Below are 25915 nucleotides of genomic sequence, written 5' to 3' on the forward strand. Positions count from 1 at the left end.
TCCCTTGGACCTTGCTAGTCCCAACGTTGCTCCTTCTCCGTTCTCCACACCAGTTGGAGCTACCAAGGCTTGTTGGTGCTTCTGCCGGACACCAATTCCCTGGACACTGACATCCAACAACTCGTGATCTGCTTCTGGTTTCCTCAGCATTGTCTGGTCCTCACAGCTGCAGCTACAAGGTCACCGTCAACACTTCTGAACCTTCTGACGTCGGTGGGCATTGCTCTTCCGTGCCTCCTGGTCACCCCCAAGTGGCATAGACTCTGTCCCCTCTGCTTACAGGTTCTCCTCTTCAAGAATCCACCCTTGGATTCCACCATACTCTTGTACAGTCGTCTCCAGCGGCATCTTCTTAGAAGTCCTCAATTGTGGTCTACAGCAGTTCCCGACATCACTTCCCACCTATGCACCCGGCTTCCGGAGTGTAGGTATCCTGGTTCCTGGGGTATCCACATTTGGGGTGACTCTCCAACCTTCTGTCTTCCACAGGGTTTATTCAGGGTCCACTGGGAAGGGTCCTTCTTCTTGAAAACTGCAACTGCGACTTACCCATTGACTTGCATTGAGTACGCAGCTGTGTATCCACTCTGCACACAGCCTAAATGGGGTTCCTGGGTATTAATGTGGGCGGTTCCTTATCCCCAGCTGCTCCGAGTGTCCTGGTCCAAGTCCCGACTTCGGTCCCAGTTTGCATTACACTTTCTTAGTATATGGGTTGGTCTCCCCTTGGAGACCTCTGTATTTGTGCTACTTACATTATTAGAATTGAAGTATTGTTGTGTACTTGTGTTGATATCTCCGGGTAGAAGATGTACCAATGTCCAAGTGAGTGTTGTGTAAAAATCGACTGGTAACACAAGCTGCTTAACACTCATTCAAGATAAGCCTGAAGGCTGCTCTCCACAGCTACCACTTTGAGAGCTTTCTATGGTTATCAAAGAGCACTAAAATCACCATAAGGGTTGCCTGGGTTAGTGCAAGGTGCCTCACTTAAATAAGTATGCACCATATACAAAGCCAGCCTCCTATCGTCCCACTGTGGCATGAAAAAGAGAGAGCGAGGAACAAATGTAAACCTTTCAAAAAGTGCATAACAAGCGAAGACTGTGACAATGATCGTTGAGCTGGCAACCGCAAAAAAGCAGAAAGAGACGAAAGACAACCTTTAACTGTTCCCAGAGCAAGCCTTGTGAGGGACAAAACAAACAACAAAACGTCAAATAAGTTTGCCAAGAGGGGGTCTATCCGCCGAGTACTGCACCAAACCACAAATTTTTCTCAAGAACAGGGGGTATACAGTTTTTGTCAAATGACACCTGGCTGCCAAGACAACATCAATCACCTCCGGAGGAAGGTTGAAGGTGTTAAGCTGTCGCTGATCATTCTCCAAACATGAAAGTGAGATTGCAAATTCCTGGGTGAAGGACTCTACCCTGCTGAAACAGTAGATTATCCCAGAGGTGCAGCTTGATCAGGGGACAGCTGCTCAAGCCCAGGAGTTCTGGATCCCATACTCTCTCTACCCAAACCAGGGCCACTTGGGTGAATTGGGCCCTGTCGATCTTAATCCAATTGAGAACTCGAGTCAGGAGTGGTATTGGCGGTAAGACATGCAGGAGTCACACATTCCACTCGAGGCGGAACGTGTTTCCAAGAGAAAGGCTCCTTAGAATCTCCATAAAAGTGCTGACACTGTGTGTTCTCGGTGGTGGCGAACAGATTGAGCTAAGGTTCTCCCTATTAACGAACAAGACCTTGCGCACCTCCGGATGTAACTACCACTCTTGATCCTCTAGGCAATGACGGTGGAGATTTTCTGTTCTGTAATTCAATGATCCTGCCAGGGGGTTAACCACCAGGAAAATTCCCTGGTGGTCCTTTCATTTCCAGAGGCGCAGGGCCAACTGGCACAGGGGCGCAACCCCCCATACCCTGTTTGTTGCAGTACCACAAGGCAGTGGTGTTGTCCCTGGGCACCTGTGCTAGCCTCCCTTTAATGGACAAAAGGAAGTATTTCTCGTGGATGGTCCTCAGCTTCTGAAGGTTAATTTGGAGTCAAGACTTTGCCGGAGAGGAGAGGCCTCTAATCTCCACCTCTCCCAGGTGAGCAACCTAGAAGTGATGCACAAGTCAACCACTGTTAGCTCTCTGTAGGGAAGGGAGAGAGGCCTGTCGCTGACCCACTTACTGTACAGCAAACTCCACTGCAAATATTTTGCAGTCTCTGCTGAAATTTCAACTTGATCTGAGAGCTCCCCTTGATGCCAGGCCCACTGCAGAGCTGCATATGCCACCTGGTGTGTTAGACCGTCAGGATGCATGAGGCAATCAGTCCGAGCAGCCTCCGTGTCCATCTCGCTGACATCTAGAACCTAGACTGAAAAGATCAGGATCATAGCCTGAATGTCCTGTACTCTCTTTATGGTATGAAGGCACAAAACTGCCAATAATGGCTCTGATGAAGAGGAATGCCTGAGAAGTCAGGTGTGACTTCAGCACATTGATAATGAGCCCTGAAGAAAACAAGCGATTTGTTATCATCTGGAGGTGGTTGATGACGAGCCTACCTTCAACATCCAGTCATTGAGGTAGGGGAAGACTGGGATCCCTGACCTCCGAAAGTGTGCTGCCACAACCGCCATCACTTTTGTGAACACCCAAGGTGTACTGTGAGATCAAAGGGGAGCACAGAGAACTTAAAATGCTTCTGTCTCACCACAAACTGCAGGTAGAGTCGGCGGGCCAGCAAAACTTGTAAATAGAAATAGGTGTCCCTGCAGGTGTCGAATGCCACCATCCAGTCTCCAATGTCGAGGGCAGACGAAACCAGGGCCAGGGTAAGCATCTTGAATTTCTCCTTCCTGAGGAAGGCGTTAGGTGGGTGCAGGTCTAAAAATTTGGACGAAGGCCTCCATCTTCTTGGGCACCAGATAGTAGTGAGAATAACAACCATGTCCTTCTGCATGAGCACCCTCTTCATAGCCCCTTTGGTCAAAAGGGCTTGCAATCCTCCTGCAAATCTGATATGTTCCTCCATCAGTTGTTGGGGAGGGGAGGGGGGGCAGTGGAAGTTACGGTGAAGTGAAAAGAAAGACCAGGGCATATCCTTGCTGAACAATGTGTGGGACCCCCATGTCCGACAAGAATTGCCGGATCCTGCCTTTGACTGGGTGGTTGTGCTCCACTAAGGGCACACTAAAGGAGTTTGGCAGGTGGGTATGCATAGGGGTAACAGACTTGGCAGCCGGTTGAACTTGACCCCAGGGACAGGGAGTACCAGGAAACTGCTGAGCACCTTGTTGTGGTAAGATTGGCCAGTGGCATAATGCACTTCTACCAAAAGAGCGATAGGGCTAGCTGGGGTCGCGGTGGGGAAGATAATCCAAAGGAACGGGCCATTGTCAGGTGAGTCCTGTCAAAATGCATGTCCACGAGGACAACTGGACATCGCCTGAAAAAAAACAGGTTGACTGTAGCCGAGCGTGGTGGCTGACACTGGTGCTTATGGTCTGCTCATGGAAACAATGAATTTTGAACTTGGCCACGTCACAACTGTTCAATATAACCTGAGCAAGGGGAGGTTGGAGACCTACAGGAACACTCCGGAGGCCTTGAACCACTGAATTACACCTCAGGAGGCACTCACATTTACTCCTCTATGCGCCAAGCTGGTGGACAAGTAGATTCTTTCCAAACGTCTCCACCTATTTTTACTCGCTATCGTGGGGAGTAGTTGGGAGTGTTTGGGTTGGTCCTGCTTGTAGATACTAGCACCAAGCTTTCAGGAGAGTGGAGCTAAGAGGAAAACACAGGGGTGCCTGAGGCAGGGTGGTGGTGTAATGCAATCTGACAACCGACCAGGGAGAAGGGATTGTCATGGTTTGGCCAATGTACCAAAAAAGGTATCCGTAAGTGCCTAGTTAGGCAAGAGCATCTTGGTGGATGTTTGCCCCAGCTGGACGACTTGTCACAACCTTGGTCTTGGTCTTGACCTCCAAAGTGGGAAGATGGAGGTCAAGGACAATGGCCGCCCTATGCATTACGATGGCGTAAGGAGCCCTCTCCTCAGTATCAGGACTAGGAGGTGAGAGAAACTCTGACTGAGGGGGAAGTATCAATGCAACTACCCTCCTGCAGGTCATCATATCAATTCTCCTTGTGGTATGGCTGGTCATTCTCATTACCTACATCATAATAATTGTTTAAATCCATGCGGAACAGGGAATGCAATGTGTGCGTCTGGTTTAGTGGAGACGCCAGATCAGATGGAGGGAGTGAGGTCTCTATAGTGGGCGAGCAGGCTGCTGTCGAGAACAAACAGATTTGGTGGGACCACATCTTCCAAAGTCGATAGAGTTGGCAGTGGAGTGAAATTATCAAGAATTGATGTGGACTGTGGCACCAGATTGAGAACTGGAGCTGGAAGTAGCCTGTGGTGCCTCAGAGGGTTCGACTGCTCCTGAGGTGAACCCACTGGCTGTATTCCAGGGGGACAACCGCTGTACTCCGTGCAGGCGTTCAACAGGAAGTCAGCAAGGATCCATAGAGTAAATGCAGGGCCTTGTGGAACTCTGCGATCTGTTTTGGAGTGGTGGAGGGCCCCGGAAACTCTGGTTCTGCCAGGAAACGTTGGTAGCATAAGCTCCAGAGTTGAGCAACTGCAGTAGCGAGATCGAGATGTATAGTGCCACCTCCCTGCTTAGGAGAAGGTGAGTGGCGGGAAGGGGCACAGTCCTGTTTAGATTTCCTGAGTTTTTTCTTTGACTTACCCAACTACTTTGATTGAGAAAAAGACCGACCTCATGGAACCACTTATTCAGTTTCTGGATCTTGAACGGGATCGAACCTTTGACTTGGAAAAGTCTCGTTGCGAAGTTTCCAGCGCTTGGCGAGATAAGAGTTTCACCTCGTAATCTTGTATGACCTTTGGGTTTATCTATGCGCAGTCATGAGAGGCCTTAGAGTCGTGATTCGACTTCCATAGGCAAATCTGTTGCAGATATTTCCTTGCGATAGTCCTTACATGGCCTAAAACCTGTCATTTTGGGACGTGACTTTTTTCCCTTGCTCATTGAAAATAGAAGTTTTTAATCGAGGTATGGGTCTCAAAGAACCGACCCTTGGAGCCAGCCTTTGTCTTGTTGCGAGGAAAAAAAGGAACTGATGTCAGCACATGGGAGTGTGCGTATATACGCAGCGAAGCAGCATCAGTGCAGAGCTGCACGGCGCCACCTACCACCGCACAGAGGTATTACTGAAAAGTTTTTGGATCTAGCCTGATGCCAGGGGAATATTCAAAAGATGAGGAATCTGCAGCTGGAAGTCTCTATCAGAACATTCGTTTTTACCATAATTGGACGATCGGCTGGTAAAGAGGAAAACGTGAACTGAAGTAGCATCAAAGCCTGCTTGCCTACAACTTTTTCACAAATCAGCCATTCAATTATCTCAATCCCACAACATCTCTTCTCTCCACAACCTCCAAAATTCATTTTCTAGGAGACATGCTCGAAACTATAGAAAGGAAAGAGTATCTTACAGTTGACCGCATACACCATCTGAAGAAAACTTCTAAAAATTTCTAGTGAGGAATGCAAACATCATTACAAATCACAAGTGGAGATTGCAATATCCTTACAGAACAGTGCACTTACTTCAAAATCAAAAGTAAGTCTTCAGCTGCATCTGGAAATGAATGTTGGCAGGGAAGTTTGTCTTGTCCAGCTTTCTATGAGTTTTTCAACAGCTGTATAACACATGTGACTCACTCTATCTTTTCAGGCAAACTGGAGTGCTACAGCAAAGAGACTAATATTCGGCCAGGCAGTGCATCTAGAATCAGGTGCTTCACACAGAAGTGTATCTTACTTGATTTTCACTTCAGTGCTAATCCTAATTGATGCTCACGCAAGTTCTCATAGTGGGCCTTTTGTCACTTGCATGGTAGTTGGTATGTCCTATCTAGTTCAGTCCTTGTTATACAAGTCATACTATCTGTCGTAATGCGGGCGATGGGACCCTCATTCCCAGCGTCCATCTCCACCCTGCTGGAAGATGAGTAAACCTGCAGCGAATGTTGATCATATGGGTCACTGAAGTCATCCTGACATTTGACCTTAAAGTTGGTGGGATGTAGCTCTGCTCCAAACCGACCTTGTCTCTATATTCCTTATTACCTTCTTCAATGTCTGTTTTGAAAAATCTACTCCAGTGGTAACGGGGATACATTGCTCTGTAATGTAATCTGGTAAAAGTAATGATGGTATATCTAAGGTGAATCAAGGCAATGTTTTTGGTTGTAATTGCTTTTTTGACTATAGGGCGATGAGGAGACAACTGATTATAGTTGTTGAAGTCAGTGTGTTGTATGGCGTTTTAGCTTCCGTATGGATTTTCCCGATTCATGCCCTTATATAGGTACATTTCACGTTGCCCTTATATAGGCATAGAAGTCAAGCCCTTTTTTAGGCATAGCCAATGCTACCCAAATACAGGCATGGCTACTTCCATCCGTTCACCAAACGTCACAATGATTTCTTGGAAAACCATCTTACTTGAATATTGATTACTCCAAGAACTCAGTTACTTTACAATGAACAACTATTCCCTAGGGGTTCTTTCATGACGTTCATATGCCCGACTTTACGTCAAACATGGCATTCCTAGACACCTTAAAGCAGGGGTATTCAAACTGTGGGGCGCGACCCCCAGGAGGGCCGTGGAGTGATAGGAAGGGGGTCACCTGCGCATTCACTTCAGCACAGGCCCATAGCTTCAGCCCCCCTCCTCCCCCGTCGTGTGTCTCAGCATGGGCTGCTGCAGTGCAGCTGGAGCTGCTGGGGGCTCGGCAGGGCAGTGTCTGGAGTCCTATTTCCGGCATGCCCGAGTTTTTCACAGGTCATTAAAGACCATTAGCATATTTACATACATTTTGTAAACTGGTTACAGAGGCTTCAGTGGTTTTTTCTAGTTCCAGTACCCCATGGGCCCCCACTCTGCCTATTCCATACATTTGCATTTTACATTTACTGGGGTAGTGTAAGAATGCATTTCATGAAAAAAAATATAAAGTAGGGTTGTCAAAAGAAAATGCCAGCCTTGTGTTGTTTGTAGAGCCTGCAAAGACGTCCTCTTGACACTAAATAGAGTTATAAATAAAAAAATATGTATTCATTTGTTATGTGACTTTTCTGTCTTTGTTCCCTTTGATTATCAGTCATTGAGGCAGCCCTAGAACACAATTAAAAGTGCTTTCTATTTATATTTGCTGTTCTAAGCATGCACAGATAAGTGCTGAAAATACAGCTTTAGGCGACTGCTTATTTTTGTACCATCTGGGACATCAAAATATTCAGCTGGCAACCCTAATCATAGGACAGTGTGCTGAAGACCAAGTTACTTACCTTCGGTAACGCTTTTTCTGGTAGATACAGTATCTGCCTGTGGATTCCTCACCTTGTGACTATCCCCTGCGCAGCAGCCAATCGGAAAGTTTTGTAGCTCTCCACGCCAGCGAGGTCATGGACGACGTCACAGAGGGTACGACTCCGCTCGCGACCCCGCTGACGTCACTGGATCCATAATAGGGCCTCGTCGGCGTGATGACGTCAGTTCCGTCCTTTTTTTCCGTGCCCCCGAGGCACACGGACAGACCGACATAAACAGTAATAGTATACATAGTACACAGTATGCAAAACAACACACATAGTGTGCAAACAATGCAATACGCATGAATATATAAAACATCCATTAAAAAACATTCAAATAAACACATAGCAGGTATAGAAGAGTGGACAACGGGGAGGCGGGTGGGGCAGTGAGGAATCCACAGGCAGATACTGTATCTACCAGAAAAAGCGTTACCGAAGGTAAGTAACTTGTTCTTCTGATAGATACATCTGCCAGTGGATTCCTCACCTTGTGAATAGAATCCCACAGCAGTCCCCACTCCCGGAGGAGGGTGTCCACTCTGCTTTACCAAGAAATCCTGGAGGACAGAGCGCGCAAAGTGGTCGTCCCTCCTCACCTCGGAATCTAAGCAGTAATGCTTCGCGAAAGTGTGGAGGGAGGCCCAAGTTGCGGCCCTACAAATATCCTCTACAGGTACACCTCTAGCCAAGTAGTATACAAAGGGGGGGACAATGTGGACAATATTTATCGGGGTCCAATGTACGTGTCCAGTGAGCAATATACAACAATAGTACAAAGTTCCCCAGGGGAGAAAAACAGCCACTCTCAAGAGTGTATAACAGGGAATCAAGTAAACCCTTTACGGAATAAGGATGCCTCACACAATTAGAAGGTTGGACAACAATAGCCGTCCGTCCAAGTAACCGTATCGCGTCATCATTGGCCTCCTGCTCCAACGACAAGCTGGCGGTGCAATGCCTGCCGGGTAACACGTAGTGTTACTCTTTTGGTGGAGATCTTTTATTCCTGGCCAATGGGTGCATGTGTGTGAGGGACCTAGAAAGTGCAATTGTGAGCGTGAGTGAAAGTTAAAAGTAAGTCAGTAGAGTCCATTTGAACATTTTTAATAGGATGGCTCACTGCTTAATTAAAATTGGTAAAGGGAGGGGTAGCGAAGCACAACAATAAGGGTGATGCGGCTTCGTTCAACCCTCGCCTATGATGTGGTCGACATGTTTCACGCCAGTTATGGCGATTCTTCAGGACCTAGGGTTGCTCATCAATTAGTGTGAAGTATCCCCCAAATTGAAGAAACTTCAGTATACAACCTGTGTTACAAGGCAGCAAGTGTTACTGCGTTGGTTCTTGCCCTAGAAGTTGGGAAGAAATAGACAATTTCAGACCCGAAATGTATTCACTCAGGTTCTTACATGCAGCAACAAAAACCCAACATTCTACTGTGGTTAAACAAAAATGTGTCCAAACCCGGTAAGGTGAAGGGAAAGAGAGGGCTGTGTGCGAAGGGGGAAGAAACTGGGGGATCAATGCATCACGTAGGGAAGTTACTACGGATACCATGGTTAAGTATATACCATTAATTATACTCCGGGCTGTGACACCCATTCGTGCTAGTACAGCTTAGTGGTAGTATAGGGATATCAATTAAAAAGAAATTCTGTGAGTACAAACTGAAACAGAGCCCCACGTGTGTTCATTAAAGCTCATTTGATTTGTAGCTTTTTTAACTTCTTTAACTTCTTTTGACTTTTTATTATTGGCGTGGTCGCTGATTGGTAAAGGTCGGCGCAATCTTACCTAAACCCTTTGATGGTCGGGCCCCACCGACTGTCCCTGGGAAGCCTGAGCGGCGGGGAGTCCCCTGTGTTTTGAGGGTAAAATGCAGATAATTTCTGTCATAATGATAATGTGTGTGATGTGATCGCCAGCGTGGATCACACAGTTTCACAAAAGAATTAGACATTATTGTGTGTTTACACTGGTAATGGCGGTCATGGGTGATCAATAGCGTGAAACATGCAGTGTTTGCCAGGCAGCTACATTTATTCTCAGTTTTGGTTTGACAGTTGTTATATTGGTCACTATTATACGTGGTGACTTAACCTGATCAGAGAGTAATGGTGATAATGCCAGCAGCCACAACAACAACAATCGCTCTTATCGCTGGTTTCAGGCTATACTAAAAACGGGTCGTGCAGTCTTGCAAGGCAATCCGGTACCGCGTCCTGATCGTTTGGACGTCCATTGTACCCGGATCCCTGTGCCTTACCTGGATAGCTCTAGGCTGTGGCGGGTCAGAACCTACCCATCCCACGGCGGCGGTAAAGCAGAACAGCCGGTAGGACGCTGTACTTGCCGCGCTGTATTAAAGGCGGAGACCGCGAGCTCCGTGAGTGGGCGTGTCCCCGCGGTTGCTAGGAGACGCTCAGGAGCGTCGTGTGGGCAGAGAGAAAGGACTAGCTGGCAATGACTGTACCAGGCTTGCTGAGGTTGCACGCCATCTTGTAGTATTTGAGAAAATCAATGTGCACAGATTAACTCGCTGTTAGTACTGGGGGATGGTAACCACTATATGTATATACAAGGCATCATGCAATATTTGAGGAAACCAATGCGCACAGATTGAATGGCTATTGGTATTGGGGGGTGGCAACCAATATTACAGACATATACACATACACACACGAGCCACAGAGGATGAACAAGTCTGGATGGGTGGATGACCAGACAAGTAGAAGGAACGCAATATCATGCGTGTGCAGCTCAATGGTTGGATTAAATTGATATTTATATTGATGTTTAGATTGGGGTTTATCTAGCCAGCGCATTCCACGGGACAGAATCATTAAGCCCCTGTGCATCAGTCTGAAGGCGGTGCACCCAACGCTGCTCCACCTTAAAAAGTCCCTGCTGATTGATTGAGGGGTGGCATTCCAGAACAGTCCATTTTACATCAGTGGGCAAATGGTTTGATTGTTGACAATGTTCATATAACTTAGTATGTGTCTTTTTACAACGAATATTGCTGTAGTGCTCCATAATGCGCAATTTGACAGTGCGCATCGTCATTCCGATGTAAATTAGGTTGCATGGGCATATAAGCATATAGATGCATTTAGCACTGTTACAGTTCGTATGCTTATTAAAATGCCAGATGAAATCATTGGGTAGTTGCAGGGATTTGCCCTGGATCGTCTGAGGGCAGATCACACAAGAACCACATCGATGATGACCCACGACAGGTGGCAAGTCCCATAAAGTATTCAGGGGGCGTATGCTGGACTTCTTCGGACGCGTGTGGATAAGAGTGTCCTTTAGGTTGGCCGTCCTCTTGAAAGCAAACCGGGGCCGCGGTAAATCAAGGCCTGCTGTATTTAAGATGCCCCAATGCGAGATCACAGCTTTCTTTATGAAGGAGGAGTTTCTGGTATAGGATGTCACGCATGTGATTGCGTCGTCCTTCTCCTTGGTATGGGTTTCCAAAAGTGAGTCTCTGTTATTGTTCAGGGCTCTTTTCATTGAATTCTTTAGGAGTTGTGTGGGGTAGCCTCTGTCCAAGAGCTTGTGTTGTAGATTACTGGCTTCCTGTTTGTAATCTGATAGTGAGGTACAGTTCCTGCGGAGACGTAAGAACTGCCCAAACGGCAAATTGTCTCTCAAGGATCTGGTGTGATGACTCTTATACAGGAGGAGGCTGTTGCGATCAGTCTCCTTTTTGAAAAGGGTAGTGGTAATTTCTGTGGGGTCCAGCCTGATTGTAAGGTCCAAAAAGGGGACTGATTGTTCAGAGATTGTGCCTGTGAACTTCAGAAAGGGGTCCTGTAGGTTGATCCATTCACAAAAGGCCTCACAGGTTGCTCGGTCTCCTTTCCAAAATATTAGAATGTCGTCAATATAGCGACGCCACAGGGTTAGATGTGTCCGGAATGGGTTCTGTTCAGGTGGGTAAATGTGATTTTTCTCAAATGATGTTAATCATTGTCAGCGTGCTAGCTTTTTAGCGCTCCGCCCAATTGCGTCGCAATTCAATCAAAACACAAAGAGAACACCTTCCTGTCCCCATAGCTGCTACAGCCTATTATAATGAATTCAATGAATCAAATTCGTAATCAGTTAATCTTTTATCCAATATTCATCTTCATCTTGTTATATTTTTACTCCGTTTTTTTCTTCAATCCATTCTATCCATTTCCATATTAATTTCACTCTTCAAAAATCACAGGAGTCATCATTTCCTCATGCCACGTTTTAATGCGATATACCCAATGCATTTCGGGAATAATCCCTTCTTCGGGGGTTTCTAAAGTATAAAAAGAATTGATCTACATCAGTTCATTGATGAGCATTATTTCCAAAATATTTCATGTGTATTGGTGAGCATTATTTACAAGCGTTTCGTATATAGCGACCAACTTTCTTCTATTCCCTTACTCTAATGTTCAACATATATCCTAAACATTACTGATGTCATCATTAACGTGCACATTAACAAACTCTTCACCCTAGGCACTTCCCAATTTCTCCTCCCACCTCATCTGTTCACTTATACGGTACTAGAATCTTCCTTTCTCCCCACCAACAATGTGCGCAGCCCAGTGATGCTAATGATATGAGCGTGCTTACCGTGGCTTCTGTCATTTAAAACTAAAATCCGACTGCTGCTGGCGTTATCCCACCATCATTTCCTTGCTTGCTATTCCATGCCGTGGACAATTTCCATGTTGTATCCCCTCTTCTAATCGACAGCAGCTTGACTAGCTAGTCTTACACGTACACCTAACGTGCCCTGCGCTCCTCAGCTTTTTCTAATTACTCTCTAAAGGCCACGTGGTCAATTGCAAAAATTAAAGCTACACAATAACCTTTACTCCTACTACCTCTACTCCAAAGACTCCATACCCCATAATCCATCACTCCTCGTACCTCGGCAACCCGCCCTCATTGTGAACAACAAGATAAACATCAGTAATATTAAAAAAGAAATAATCATGCTCAGTATAATGTATTCAGAACATATTTCTTATGCTGTATAATTTTAGAGTGAAGTTCGCCGCGCCTGCCATGTGCTCCTTGTAGAAAAATATTAAACACTTTGTTTAGTTTAAATATGCTCAAATCCGGCAGTGGAACGTGACTACTGTGTAAACAATCTTAATCACTCTGCTCTTCGTCTTCGTGACACTCTCCATGTTTTCCTTTTTTGGGTGCAACCTCTCCGTTTAGGGCGAAAAATTCATGAAATGTAAATGTAGTTGGAGAAATGCACACCTGCTTTTCAAACGTATTATTCCTTTTTTTTAGCATCAATTGTTCAAGAAGTCAATGTTAATCATTGTCAGCGTGCTAGCTTTTTAGCGCTCCGCCCAATTGCGTCGCAATTCAATCAAAACACAAAGAGAACACCTTCCTGTCCCCATAGCTGCTACAGCCTATTATAATGAATTCAATGAATCAAATTCGTAATCAGTTAATCTTTTATCCAATATTCATCTTCATCTTGTTATATTTTTACTCCGTTTTTTTCTTCAATCCATTCTATCCATTTCCATATTAATTTCACTCTTCAAAAATCACAGGAGTCATCATTTCCTCATGCCACGTTTTAATGCGATATACCCAATGCATTTCGGGAATAATCCCTTCTTCGGGGGTTTCTAAAGTATAAAAAGAATTGATCTACATCAGTTCATTGATGAGCATTATTTCCAAAATATTTCATGTGTATTGGTGAGCATTATTTACAAGCGTTTCGTATATAGCGACCAACTTTCTTCTATTCCCTTACTCTAATGTTCAACATATATCCTAAACATTACTGATGTCATCATTAACGTGCACATTAACAAACTCTTCACCCTAGGCACTTCCCAATTTCTCCTCCCACCTCATCTGTTCACTTATACGGTACTAGAATCTTCCTTTCTCCCCACCAACAATGTGCGCAGCCCAGTGATGCTAATGATATGAGCGTGCTTACCGTGGCTTCTGTCATTTAAAACTAAAATCCGACTGCTGCTGGCGTTATCCCACCATCATTTCCTTGCTTGCTATTCCATGCCGTGGACAATTTCCATGTTGTATCCCCTCTTCTAATCGACAGCAGCTTGACTAGCTAGTCTTACACGTACACCTAACGTGCCCTGCGCTCCTCAGCTTTTTCTAATTACTCTCTAAAGGCCACGTGGTCAATTGCAAAAATTAAAGCTACACAATAACCTTTACTCCTACTACCTCTACTCCAAAGACTCCATACCCCATAATCCATCACTCCTCGTACCTCGGCAACCCGCCCTCATTGTGAACAACAAGATAAACATCAGTAATATTAAAAAAGAAATAATCATGCTCAGTATAATGTATTCAGAACATATTTCTTATGCTGTATAATTTTAGAGTGAAGTTCGCCGCGCCTGCCATGTGCTCCTTGTAGAAAAATATTAAACACTTTGTTTAGTTTAAATATGCTCAAATCCGGCAGTGGAACGTGACTACTGTGTAAACAATCTTAATCACTCTGCTCTTCGTCTTCGTGACACTCTCCATGTTTTCCTTTTTTGGGTGCAACCTCTCCGTTTAGGGCGAAAAATTCATGAAATGTAAATGTAGTTGGAGAAATGCACACCTGCTTTTCAAACGTATTATTCCTTTTTTTTATTTTTAGCATCAATTGTTCAAGAAGTCAATGTTAATCATTGTCAGCGTGCTAGCTTTTTAGCGCTCCGCCCAATTGCGTCGCAATTCAATCAAAACACAAAGAGAACACCTTCCTGTCCCCATAGCTGCTACAGCCTATTATAATGAATTCAATGAATCAAATTCGTAATCAGTTAATCTTTTATCCAATATTCATCTTCATCTTGTTATATTTTTACTCCGTTTTTTTCTTCAATCCATTCTATCCATTTCCATATTAATTTCACTCTTCAAAAATCACAGGAGTCATCATTTCCTCATGCCACGTTTTAATGCGATATACCCAATGCATTTCGGGAATAATCCCTTCTTCGGGGGTTTCTAAAGTATAAAAAGAATTGATCTACATCAGTTCATTGATGAGCATTATTTCCAAAATATTTCATGTGTATTGGTGAGCATTATTTACAAGCGTTTCGTATATAGCGACCAACTTTCTTCTATTCCCTTACTCTAATGTTCAACATATATCCTAAACATTACTGATGTCATCATTAACGTGCACATTAACAAACTCTTCACCCTAGGCACTTCCCAATTTCTCCTCCCACCTCATCTGTTCACTTATACGGTACTAGAATCTTCCTTTCTCCCCACCAACAATGTGCGCAGCCCAGTGATGCTAATGATATGAGCGTGCTTACCGTGGCTTCTGTCATTTAAAACTAAAATCCGACTGCTGCTGGCGTTATCCCACCATCATTTCCTTGCTTGCTATTCCATGCCGTGGACAATTTCCATGTTGTATCCCCTCTTCTAATCGACAGCAGCTTGACTAGCTAGTCTTACACGTACACCTAACGTGCCCTGCGCTCCTCAGCTTTTTCTAATTACTCTCTAAAGGCCACGTGGTCAATTGCAAAAATTAAAGCTACACAATAACCTTTACTCCTACTACCTCTACTCCAAAGACTCCATACCCCATAATCCATCACTCCTCGTACCTCGGCAACCCGCCCTCATTGTGAACAACAAGATAAACATCAGTAATATTAAAAAAGAAATAATCATGCTCAGTATAATGTATTCAGAACATATTTCTTATGCTGTATAATTTTAGAGTGAAGTTCGCCGCGCCTGCCATGTGCTCCTTGTAGAAAAATATTAAACACTTTGTTTAGTTTAAATATGCTCAAAAAAAAAAAAAAAAAAAAAAAAAAAAAAAAAAAAAAAAAAAAAAAAAAAAAAAAAAAAAAAAGGAATAATACGTTTGAAAAGCAGGTGTGCATTTCTCCAACTACATTTACATTTCATGAATTTTTCGCCCTAAACGGAGAGGTTGCACCCAAAAAAGGAAAACATGGAGAGTGTCACGAAGACGAAGAGCAGAGTGATTAAGATTGTTTACACAGTAGTCACGTTCCACTGCCGGATTTGAGCATATTTAAACTAAACAAAGTGTTTAATATTTTTCTACAAGGAGCACATGGCAGGCGCGGCGAACTTCACTCTAAAATTATACAGCATAAGAAATATGTTCTGAATACATTATACTGAGCATGATTATTTCTTTTTTAATATTACTGATGTTTATCTTGTTGTTCACAATGAGGGCGGGTTGCCGAGGTACGAGGAGTGATGGATTATGGGGTATGGAGTCTTTGGAGTAGAGGTAGTAGGAGTAAAGGTTATTGTGTAGCTTTAATTTTTGCAATTGACCACGTGGCCTTTAGAGAGTAATTAGAAAAAGCTGAGGAGCGCAGGGCACGTTAGGTGTACGTGTAAGACTAGCTAGTCAAGCTGCTGTCGATTAGAAGAGGGGATACAACATGGAAATTGTCCACGGCATGGAATAGCAAGCAAGGAAATGATGGTGGGATAACGCCAGCAGCAGTCGGATTTTAGTTTTAAATGACAGAAGCCACGGTAAGCACGCTCATATCATTAGCATCACTGGGCTGCGCACATTGTTGGTGGGGAGAAAGGAAGATTCTAGTACCGTATAAGTGAACAGATGAGGTGGGAGGAGAAATTGGGAAGTGCCTAGGGTGAAGAGTTTGTTAATGTGCACGTTAATGATGACATCAGTAATGTTTAGGATATATGTTGAACATTAGAGTAAGGGAATAGAAGAAAGTTGGTCGCTATATACGAAACGCTTGTAAATAATGCTCACCAATACACATGAAATATTTTGGAAATAATGCTCATCAATGAACTGATGTAGATCAATTCTTTTTATACTTTAGAAACCCCCGAAGAAGGGATTATTCCCGAAATGCATTGGGTATATCGCATTAAAACGTGGCATGAGGAAATGATGACTCCTGTGATTTTTGAAGAGTGAAATTAATATGGAAATGGATAGAATGGATTGAAGAAAAAAACGGAGTAAAAATATAACAAGATGAAGATGAATATTGGATAAAAGATTAACTGATTACGAATTTGATTCATTGAATTCATTATAATAGGCTGTAGCAGCTATGGGGACAGGAAGGTGTTCTCTTTGTGTTTTGATTTTCTCAAATGATGCCATATAAATACAGGCCAGGCTGGGAGCAAAGGTAGAACCCATCGATGTCCCGCTCACTTGATGGTAGAGCTGTGACTCATACCTGAAAAAATTCTCTGTGAGAGCTATGTGTGCTAGCTCCATTATGAAGGTGATTGGGGTGGGGGAAGACCATTCCTAGCCAAAGCAGATGTTGACGACTTTTCTCTAGTAGAATGAGCCCTTATACACTCTGGAGGTTCCTTACCAGCCAGGGCGTAGCAGATCTTTATACACAGGATAATCCATCTCGATAGCGTGCGCTTGTGCACCGCTTTCCTCTTCTTGCAGCCAGCAAATCCAACAAAAAGCTGTTCGTCCACACGATAGTCTTTAGTCCTATCGAGGTAGAAACTCACCGCCCTCTTAGGGTCCAGGCGGTGAAGCCGCTCCTCCTCCTTGGAAGGGTGAGGGGGAGGATAAAAGGTAGGAAGGGTAATGGACTGCCCCAGATGGAATGGAGTTACCACCTTAGGCAGAAAAGCAGCCATGGTCCTAAGTACCATTCTCTCAGCATGAATGGTCAGGAAGGGGGGTTTCGAACTAAGAGCTTGAAGCTCACTTACCCTCCTTGCCCAGGTAATTGCCACAAGGAAGACCGTCTTAAAAGACAGTAGCCTCATGGGACAATTGTGCAACGGTTCAAAGGGTGAACCCATCAAGTAGGTCAAGACAAGATTCAAGTCCCATTGAGGCACAATAAATGGAGTTGGAGGGAATTTATTGGTAAGACCTTTTATAAAGCGTAATACAATAGGTGACTTAAATAATGACGGCTGGTCAGGCTAACAAAGGAAAGCCGACAAGGCCGATAAATAACGTTTAACAGTCGCCACAGCAAAACCCTGCTGGGCCAAAGAAAGAGCAAACTGAAGTATGTTCGACAAACAAGCTCTCAAGGGGTCAATAGATTTCTCTCCACACCAGGAAACAAACTTGGATCACCTATAGGAATAGATGGATTTGGTGGAAAGACGTCTGGCCGAAAGTATCACATCCACCACATCAGGCGGGAGAGAAAAGGAATTCAGGCTGCCCCGTACAATCTCCAGGCATGAAGGTGTAAGGTCTGGAGGTGGGGGTGTAGAACCTGCTCCTCCATCTGAGAGAGGAGATATGCCCTGAGAGGGAGACGGAGCGGCGAGCACGAGCAGAGGCGGAGAAGATCTGTGTACCACACCCTTCTTGGCCAATCCGGAGCGACCAATATAACTTGGGCCCAGTCTTGGCGAATCTTCCTCAGAACCCGAGGAATCAAGGGTATGGGAGGAAACGCGTAAAGGAGTCGTGAGCCCCAACTCAACTGAAACGCGTCCCCCAAAGCTCCCTGCAACGGATACTGGAGACTGCAGAATGAGGGGCAGTGAGCATTCTCGCGAGTGGCGAACAGGTCCACCTGAGGAGTTCGCCACGTCCGGAAGACGTGACGAACCACCTCTGGGTGAAGCCTCCACTTGTGATTGGCTGAGAACTGCCGACTGAGATTGTCTGCGCGAATGTTCAGAACTCCGGCCAGATGATTTGCCAACAGACAAATCTGGTGGTCCTGAACCCAGGACCAGAGACGCAGAGCTTCTCTGCAGAGAAGATGCAACCCCACTCCTCCCTGCTTGTTGACATACCACATCGCGGTCGTGTTGTCCGTCAGGACCTGAACCGACTGACCGCGAAGGGAAGGGAGAAAGGCCTTGAGTGCCAAACGAATCGCCCTCAATTCCAGAAGGTTGATGTGAAGCAACCTTTCCTCTGGAGACCAAAGACCCTTGATCTCCAGATCCCCCAGATGAGCACCCCACCCTAGAGTGGAGGCATCTGTGATCACTGTGGCAACCGATGGAGGCAGATGAAAGGGCTTTCCTTGAGACAGATTGCCCTCCACGCTCCACCAAGACAGATCCGCTGCAGTTTCTCTGGAGATCCTCACAGACTCCCTGAGATCTCCGTTGTGCTGATACCACTGCCTGCGGAGGCACCACTGGAGCGCCCTCATGTGCCAGCGTGCATGGTTGACCAGCAGAATGTAGGAAGCAAACAGACCGAGCAGGCGAAGGACCTTCAGGACTGGAACGACCGCTCCATTGTAAAACAAAGGAACCATTTCCTGTATGTCGAGAATCCTTTGAGGAGGAGGGAATGCCCAACAAACAGTAGTGTCCAGTACTGCCCCTATAAACAGGTTGCGCTGTGAGGGCACCAGGTGAGACTTGGGTACATTTATCGAAAAACCCAACCTGTACAACAACTGAGTTGTCTCCTGCAGATGATGTAGCACCTTCTCTGGAGACTCCGCTTTGATCAGCCAGTCGTCCAGATTATGGAATACCGGAATCCCTGATCTTCTGAGATGGGCTGCCACCACTGCCATCACCTTGGTAAAGACTCGAGGAGCAGTAGTAATTCCAAATGGAAGGACCGCAAACTGGTAGTGTTGCGACCCCACCATAAAACGGAGATACTTCCTGTGCGACTTCAGGATTGGGATGTGAAAATATGCATCCTGCAAGTCGTGCGACACTTTCCAGTCTTCTTCCAGCAGCGCCTGAAGAAGCTGCGCAAGGGTAAGCATCTTCAACTTCTCTTGTTTCAGATAAAGATTCAAGATCCTGAGATCCAGGATTGGACGAAGCCTGCCATCCTTCTTGGGAATCAGGAAATACCGGGCGTAGCATCCCTGACCCTTTTCCTGCTCTGGAACCACCTCTATTGCGCCTTTCTTTAACAAGGTCAGAACATCCTCCTGAAGGAGACGGAGATGTTCCTCTGAGCAAGCCACTTGACAAGGAGGGTAAGTTGGAGGGAATTCCCTGAAGGGAAGAGCATACCCATTTGCCACAAGATTGAGAACCCATTGGTCTGTAGTGACCGATTCCCAATCCCGCAGAAAATGGGTAAGCCGACCCCCAACATGACTGGGAATGGGGAATCTAGGGCTGCTTTGCTGCGGTGATAGGGGGCGAGGTAGAAGAAGAGGAGGAGGAGGGTTGACGACCTCAAGGACGACCTCTGCTTTTTCCCCTATAGGACTTGTACAGCGTATTCTGTTGCTGCTGTTGAGGCTGTCCTTGCGGACGAAAGGACGACTTTCCAAATCCTCTACCTTCTGAAAGATCCTCTAGATTGAGTCTTTAAGCCAAGAGATCTTGCTGTGGCCTTGCAATCTTTGAATCTCTCAAGAGGGCCATCCGCCTTCTTACCAAAGAGTCCTGTTCCATCGAATGGTAAGTCCAATAGAGTAGCCTGCACATCAGAAGAAAAGTCTGAAGACTTCAACCAAGCCCCCCTTCTCATAGCTACTGCAGAGCCCATTATCCTTGCCACTGAGTCAGCCGTATCTAGGCCGCTCTGGATGACTTGTCGAGCTGCAGCCTGGGTGTCATCCAAAACCTCTTGAAAATTTTTCTTATCTTCATCAGACAGTTTTGGCAGCAACTGCTTAGAAGAATCCATCAAAGCATGGATATATCTTCCCATCAAGCAAGTAGCATTTGTAGATTTTAACGCCATGCTTGCAGATGAGAATACCTTTTTGGCGGACTGGTCAATGCGCTTTGAATCTCTGTCAGCCGGAACCTGAGGAAAAGCCCCTGAATACTTCTTTGAACAAGCCGCCTGAACTACTAGGCTCTCAGCCGAAGGATGAGTTGACAGAAACTCTGGATCTTCGGGTGCCACCCTATACCTCCGTGCCACAGTCCTGGAGACCGCAGGAGCAGATAAAGGCTTCTTCCAAATCTCCAACACTGGCTCCAAAATTGTCTCATTAAATGGTAAAAGAGGTTCAGACACAGATGAGGAAGAATGCAACACTTCAGTTAGAAGATTGGATTTAAGCTCCGTGGTAGGCAGAGTAATGTCCAGTAACTCCGCAGCATTTCTCACCACCATATGATAGGGAGCTGCATCCTTAGAGGGAGCATCTGGGCCAGGAGAAAAATCCCACTCAGGTGAGACATCAAGGCCACTTGCGTCCTTTAATTCCGCAAAATAGTCCTCAGATTCAGGAAGTTCACCTTCTTCCATCTCTTGTCGATAACGTTCCTCCTCTACAGCCCTCTGGGCGTCCCTCCTGGATCTGATCCTGGGGTCTGGAGTCGAAGGCTCCACAACCGACTCCGTCGGCCTCGGGATCGGCGTCGAACGCGGATCCGACGGCGCCACAGACTCCAAACGAGGACGACCAGACGGCGCCGGAGAATCTCGATACGGCGTCAGAGATTCTCGATACGGCGTCGGGGCTCTCGGCGCCGGAAAGTTCCAGGACGGTGTCGCTGGCATAAAGGGCATAAACGGTGCCTGGGCATAAGTTTGGGGAACACCCAAATTAAATGCAAAAGGACCCATGGGACCCGCAGGTGCACCGGATGGGTACATAGCCCTCGCAAAGACGCCATACATTGCGTTAAGGTAATGTGATGGGTCCTGACCTGGAGCCGGGAATGAAGGATAAATACAAGGCGTCGTCCCTGAAGCCGGTGCTCCTGGAGTCGGGCCAGCCGGCGCCGATAAAGGAACCTCCTCTGGCTGCTCCTGATCCTCATGCTCTGGCTCAACCTCATCAAGATTCGGAGAGTGAACCGAATCCGAGGGAGCCGGCGTCGGAGATCGAGAGACCTCGACTTCAGGAGTTACAACCTTCGCTGGTGAAGCTGGATTCGAAGGCAAAGGACCGACGTCATCTCTGTGACGCCGAGGAGAAGATGACTGTGGCGCCAATTCTTTATCAGAGTGGCGCCTCAAAGAATGCTGCTTCTTCTTATGCCTCTTCGAATGCCCCGAAGCCGACTTCGAACCCGACCTGGATTCGGATCGAGACCTCGACCTCGACCTCGATCTCGATCTTGATTTTCTTTTACTCGCCTTCTTTTCTTTTTTCTTCATCTTAGCCATAAACAATTTCGCCTCCCTTTCTTTCAATGCCTTCGGGTTCATCTTCCTATAGCAAGCACATTCTTTGACGTCGTGATCGGAAGACAAACACCAAACACAGTCCTGATGCGGGTCAGTAATAGACATTTGCTTCCCGCACTCTCTACAGGGCTTGAAACCGGACTTACTTCCCGACATTTTAGAAAGGAAACAAGAAGAACAGACAAGAATACTCGAAATTACAAAGTAACTACGGAGAGTCCCAAAAAACCGTTAGCGTCGACGGTGCGGAAAAAAGGGAACTGACGTCATCACGCCGACGAGGCCCTATTATGGATCCAGTGACGTCAGCGGGGTCGCGAGCGGAGTCATACCCTCTGTGACGACGTCCATGACCTCGCCGGCGTGGAGAGCTACAAAAGGTTCCGATTGGCTGCTGCGCATGGGATATTCACAAGGTGAGGAATCCACTGGCAGATGTATCTATCAGAACAGCAGTGATAGGGGAAGAGAGGGAGTACTGGGGTGGGTGCTGAGCAGTGGTTAATTTGTTATGAAACATGTATCAGGGCCCTCACCAGTAGGGCACTGCAACTTTAGCCACCCACCGATTGCCTTGCTTGCTCGGCCAATGACCATACCTATGCAACTACGAACCATAACACTTGTACCAGTGTGACTATTCAGACTATTTCAAGCCTCCAAAGCTATAAGAATGGCAAGGGTGTCAGGAGTTTATCATTTTTAATGTATATTGAATTAATAAACAGCTGTTCTGCTCATCTCTAAATTACACAGATTAGACAGAGCCACCATGTGGTAGACTCTCATAGTGCCAGTGTGCACAATTAGGTGCCAGTGCCAAGCACCGGAAACCACCTGCTCAAATTAGGCACTGGTGCTGAGGTAACAGGGGAGAGGGACATTGGTTCAAGAAGGTATGGAAGAACAAAGGGGAGATGTGAAAGATGAATGGGGGGACTGGAGAGGTGTAAGGTACAAATAGACAAAAAATTGAATGGAGAGACTTGAGGTGAATGAGATGTGCTGATGGGCACGGGAGGTGATGGGGCCCGAGAGGCCATGCGATAAATGCGAGAGACTGTTAGAGATGAGGGCAGTGAAAAGACAGAATGGGAGAAGGTGGTTAAAGGTGAAGTGAGAGGTTGAATGGGGAGAGTTCAGAAATTGTAAAAAGGGGTGATAGAAGTGGACTGCAAATTGAGAGAGGGATCCGGGATTAGGAGAGGAGAGGGGGTGAGAGGAAAGCGGCATAGGTAAAGTGCTTAACTCTGCACAAGACCGCCAGGGTTTTAAGGGACCCCTGCTGGTCCCGGCCAGGGACAGGTGAGCTTCTAATGTTGGAGCACGTATTCCTGTGGAGTGGAAGGCCCATCAAAAAGGTTAAATAGACATCTTTCTGATGTTAATTGCTGTATTTTTATTATAAACGGATACTGATAGGGTGAAATTGTTTCTCAGTGGTACTGTGTGTAAAAATAATGTAGCAATGCTACCCCCAAAATACGCGTCATCACATAACATTATTTACATTTTCTTCCCACACAATTTGGTCAAGCCTGTCGTGTAATTTGGTCCTCACCTGCCTCATAATTCCAGTAGCCCTGCATACAGGTTTCGAAATGTTTGTCAGGAGGGGGTTCTTATGCCTGAAAATGTTGAAGACGGCTGTAATGCCAGAAACCGGTCCCCGGAAGCTTGTTTCCTTCCCAGTGTAAGAATTGGCTTTTGTAGTTTGGTTTGCCCTGTTCCCATCATGCACTGGGACAGGAACAGACTAATTTGCATACAGCCAGGTTCTGAAACTGGGATGGTGCAATGAGCTAAAAAACGGTGTTGGATCTAGCCCTGATCTCTTGACTGGGTGAGAGTATTCTGCTTAATTCAGAGACTCTGTCCCTCACCACCCCTTGTTGTAAATAATTTTGTCCACCCTAAGCGTGGAAGGGTATACTCAGACATGAGTCCCTTGCTCATTGCACCATCAGGATTCAAGCAAGCTGGGCCGAAGACGGCTGTAATGCCAGAAACCGGTCCCCGGAAGCTTGTTTCCTTCCCAGTGTAAGAATTGGCTTTTGTAGTTTGGTTTGCCCTGTTCCCATCATGCACTGGGACAAGAACAGACTAATTTGCATACAGCCAGGTTCTGAAACTGGGATGGTGCAATGAGCTAAAAAACGGTGTTGGATCTAGCCCTGATCTCTTGACTGGGTGAGAGTATTCTGCTTAATTCAGAGACTCTGTCCCTCACCACCCCTTGTTGTAAATGAATGGGGGGTCTGGGCATCCTAAAGTTTGAAGACCTCTGCCTTAAAGGTATAAATATACCTTCACTTGCTATAGCAAAGTACGGTGGTTTGGTGCAGTTCGACGACCTACTTGCCGCTACAACAAGTGCAGAAGGAAGCCGACTTTCCAGCTGATGCACTGATCAGGAAGCTGCCCTACTCTGCTGAGAAATCCAGCTCCAGTATTTCTGACTCCCCTTGCGAGGTGTTGGGAAATCGAGTCCCGAGACAAAGATACCAAACCTCCTTCATTCTAAGGTATGGAGCTGATTAGAACCTAGAGAAACCTTTGGTAGATTCTTGGCAAAACTAAACCTATGCTAAAGACCATACTTACCTCTTCCCTCGTACTAGACTTCGGTTAGGTACATTGGGGTAGGCGTATTTTAGAAGCACCAGCTGAGTATTTTAGCCTGTGTTATTTATGTGTGTATTTTTATATGGCTTAGAAACCTTACAATGCTCTTACAGTATTATTTCATATTACTGTTTACGCTGTAAGCATTATACTTTGCAATCTGTCTAACAATTGTAGCAGTTCACCTCTCTTGCATGAGAAAGAAGACTGTTCAATAAATCCTTTTATTGAAAACGCCTGCATCACTATTTCTCTGCAACTCTGTAAAAAACGAAGCATGCACGATTGACTGAGTGAAATACTTATCTATTCCACGACTCTGAAGATAGTTATTCCAGTCCTAGGGAAACAAAGTTGTCATGTTTATGCGGTTGTCAAAAACGAATCCCTTCTTGTGTATAGAGAACGTTTCTAGTGACGTCTGAGGTAGCTGGCACTCACAATTAAGTTTAGTATATTCGATAGAGACCTAAGTCATACGTCATATCTATAGCATATATTATTCCAATGCGCAGAGCCTATTGGGAATATAGGAACGACACTACAAGTGAAGAAGCTTTCATCAATGGTAGGGGTGCCGCTGAATTTGCCATCACCAAAGGGATGGTAGTTCAGTCTTTGTCATATAAAGTACAGAAGTCACCAATTGGACAGATGACTGTGATGGCATAGATGACAACTTTGTTGATAATGGTTTTATCAATGGTTATGTAGATGGCCTGCTTCCAATGTATGACGGCTTAGGATATATAGGTGTTTTTTTAGCCAGAAATTATAGGCACCTTCAAGAGGCATTCCCTTGGGGCAGAGTCATACATAAACGAAGTTGTGAAGGGAATTTTTCCCTTTTCTATGCTGGCTAAGCTAGCTTTTGCATAATTATAGAGGCAGATAATGTTGCTCGGTGAAGATATTCTTCCTCGTACTAAGGTGCTCCCTCTTTTTTTAGTCTATACTGAACTCTAGTTTCCCAGTCCAAGACATTTTCTTGTACTAAGTTTTCAACAGTCATACTACATTCTGGAGCCTTAAACCTATTCTCTGATATGGCTAGCTGTGTATGTTTCTCGAAGCCCAATAATTCAGCACTGTATAAGACTGAGCTCACCACCTTTCCGTTATAAATCTGCAACATCGGACTAAAAGGCTTGGTCAAGGATGTTTTAAATTAATTGCTTAGGATACCAGCTAATTGCTGGTGTTTTAGTGCCATGGTGTTAATATGTGGCCTCCATCTCAATTTCTTCTGCAGGGTAATACCCAAGTAGATACATGTGTTTACCTGTTCAAGGAGTGACCCGTCCATTACCATGCTACCCTTGAACGATTTATGCTGGTTAAAAGTCATAAACTTAGTTTTTGTTGCGTTCATTTTTAAGCCTTGTAAAAAGGACAATTCGGGTCACCACTTTTTGGATCAAATCTATTAGGCTTATTGGCCTATAATTTCATGGCAAGGACATGTCCTCTTTTTTATATATTGGAATGATTTCCGCCCCCTGCCATGTATCCGGGATGGGGGACGGCGTTTGCGAATAGCATTCTATACTTACTCCATTAAGCCTTGTCCAGCAAAAAAAAAATTGTCTGCAGGAATATTATCAATCCCTGGTGCTCTCCCACCTGTGATGTCACTAAGGGCTGCACTTACGTCTATCAGATCAAATACTTTATCATTTGAGTAAAAATGAAACGGAAAAGGGTCACAGTCCACAGCATCATCAATGGCATATTGTGAAGCAAAACTATTAACCCAGGTGTCGGGTT

This window comes from Lissotriton helveticus, chromosome 12 (assembly GCF_964261635.1).
Source record: "Lissotriton helveticus chromosome 12, aLisHel1.1, whole genome shotgun sequence".
NCBI lineage: Eukaryota > Metazoa > Chordata > Amphibia > Caudata > Salamandridae > Lissotriton > Lissotriton helveticus.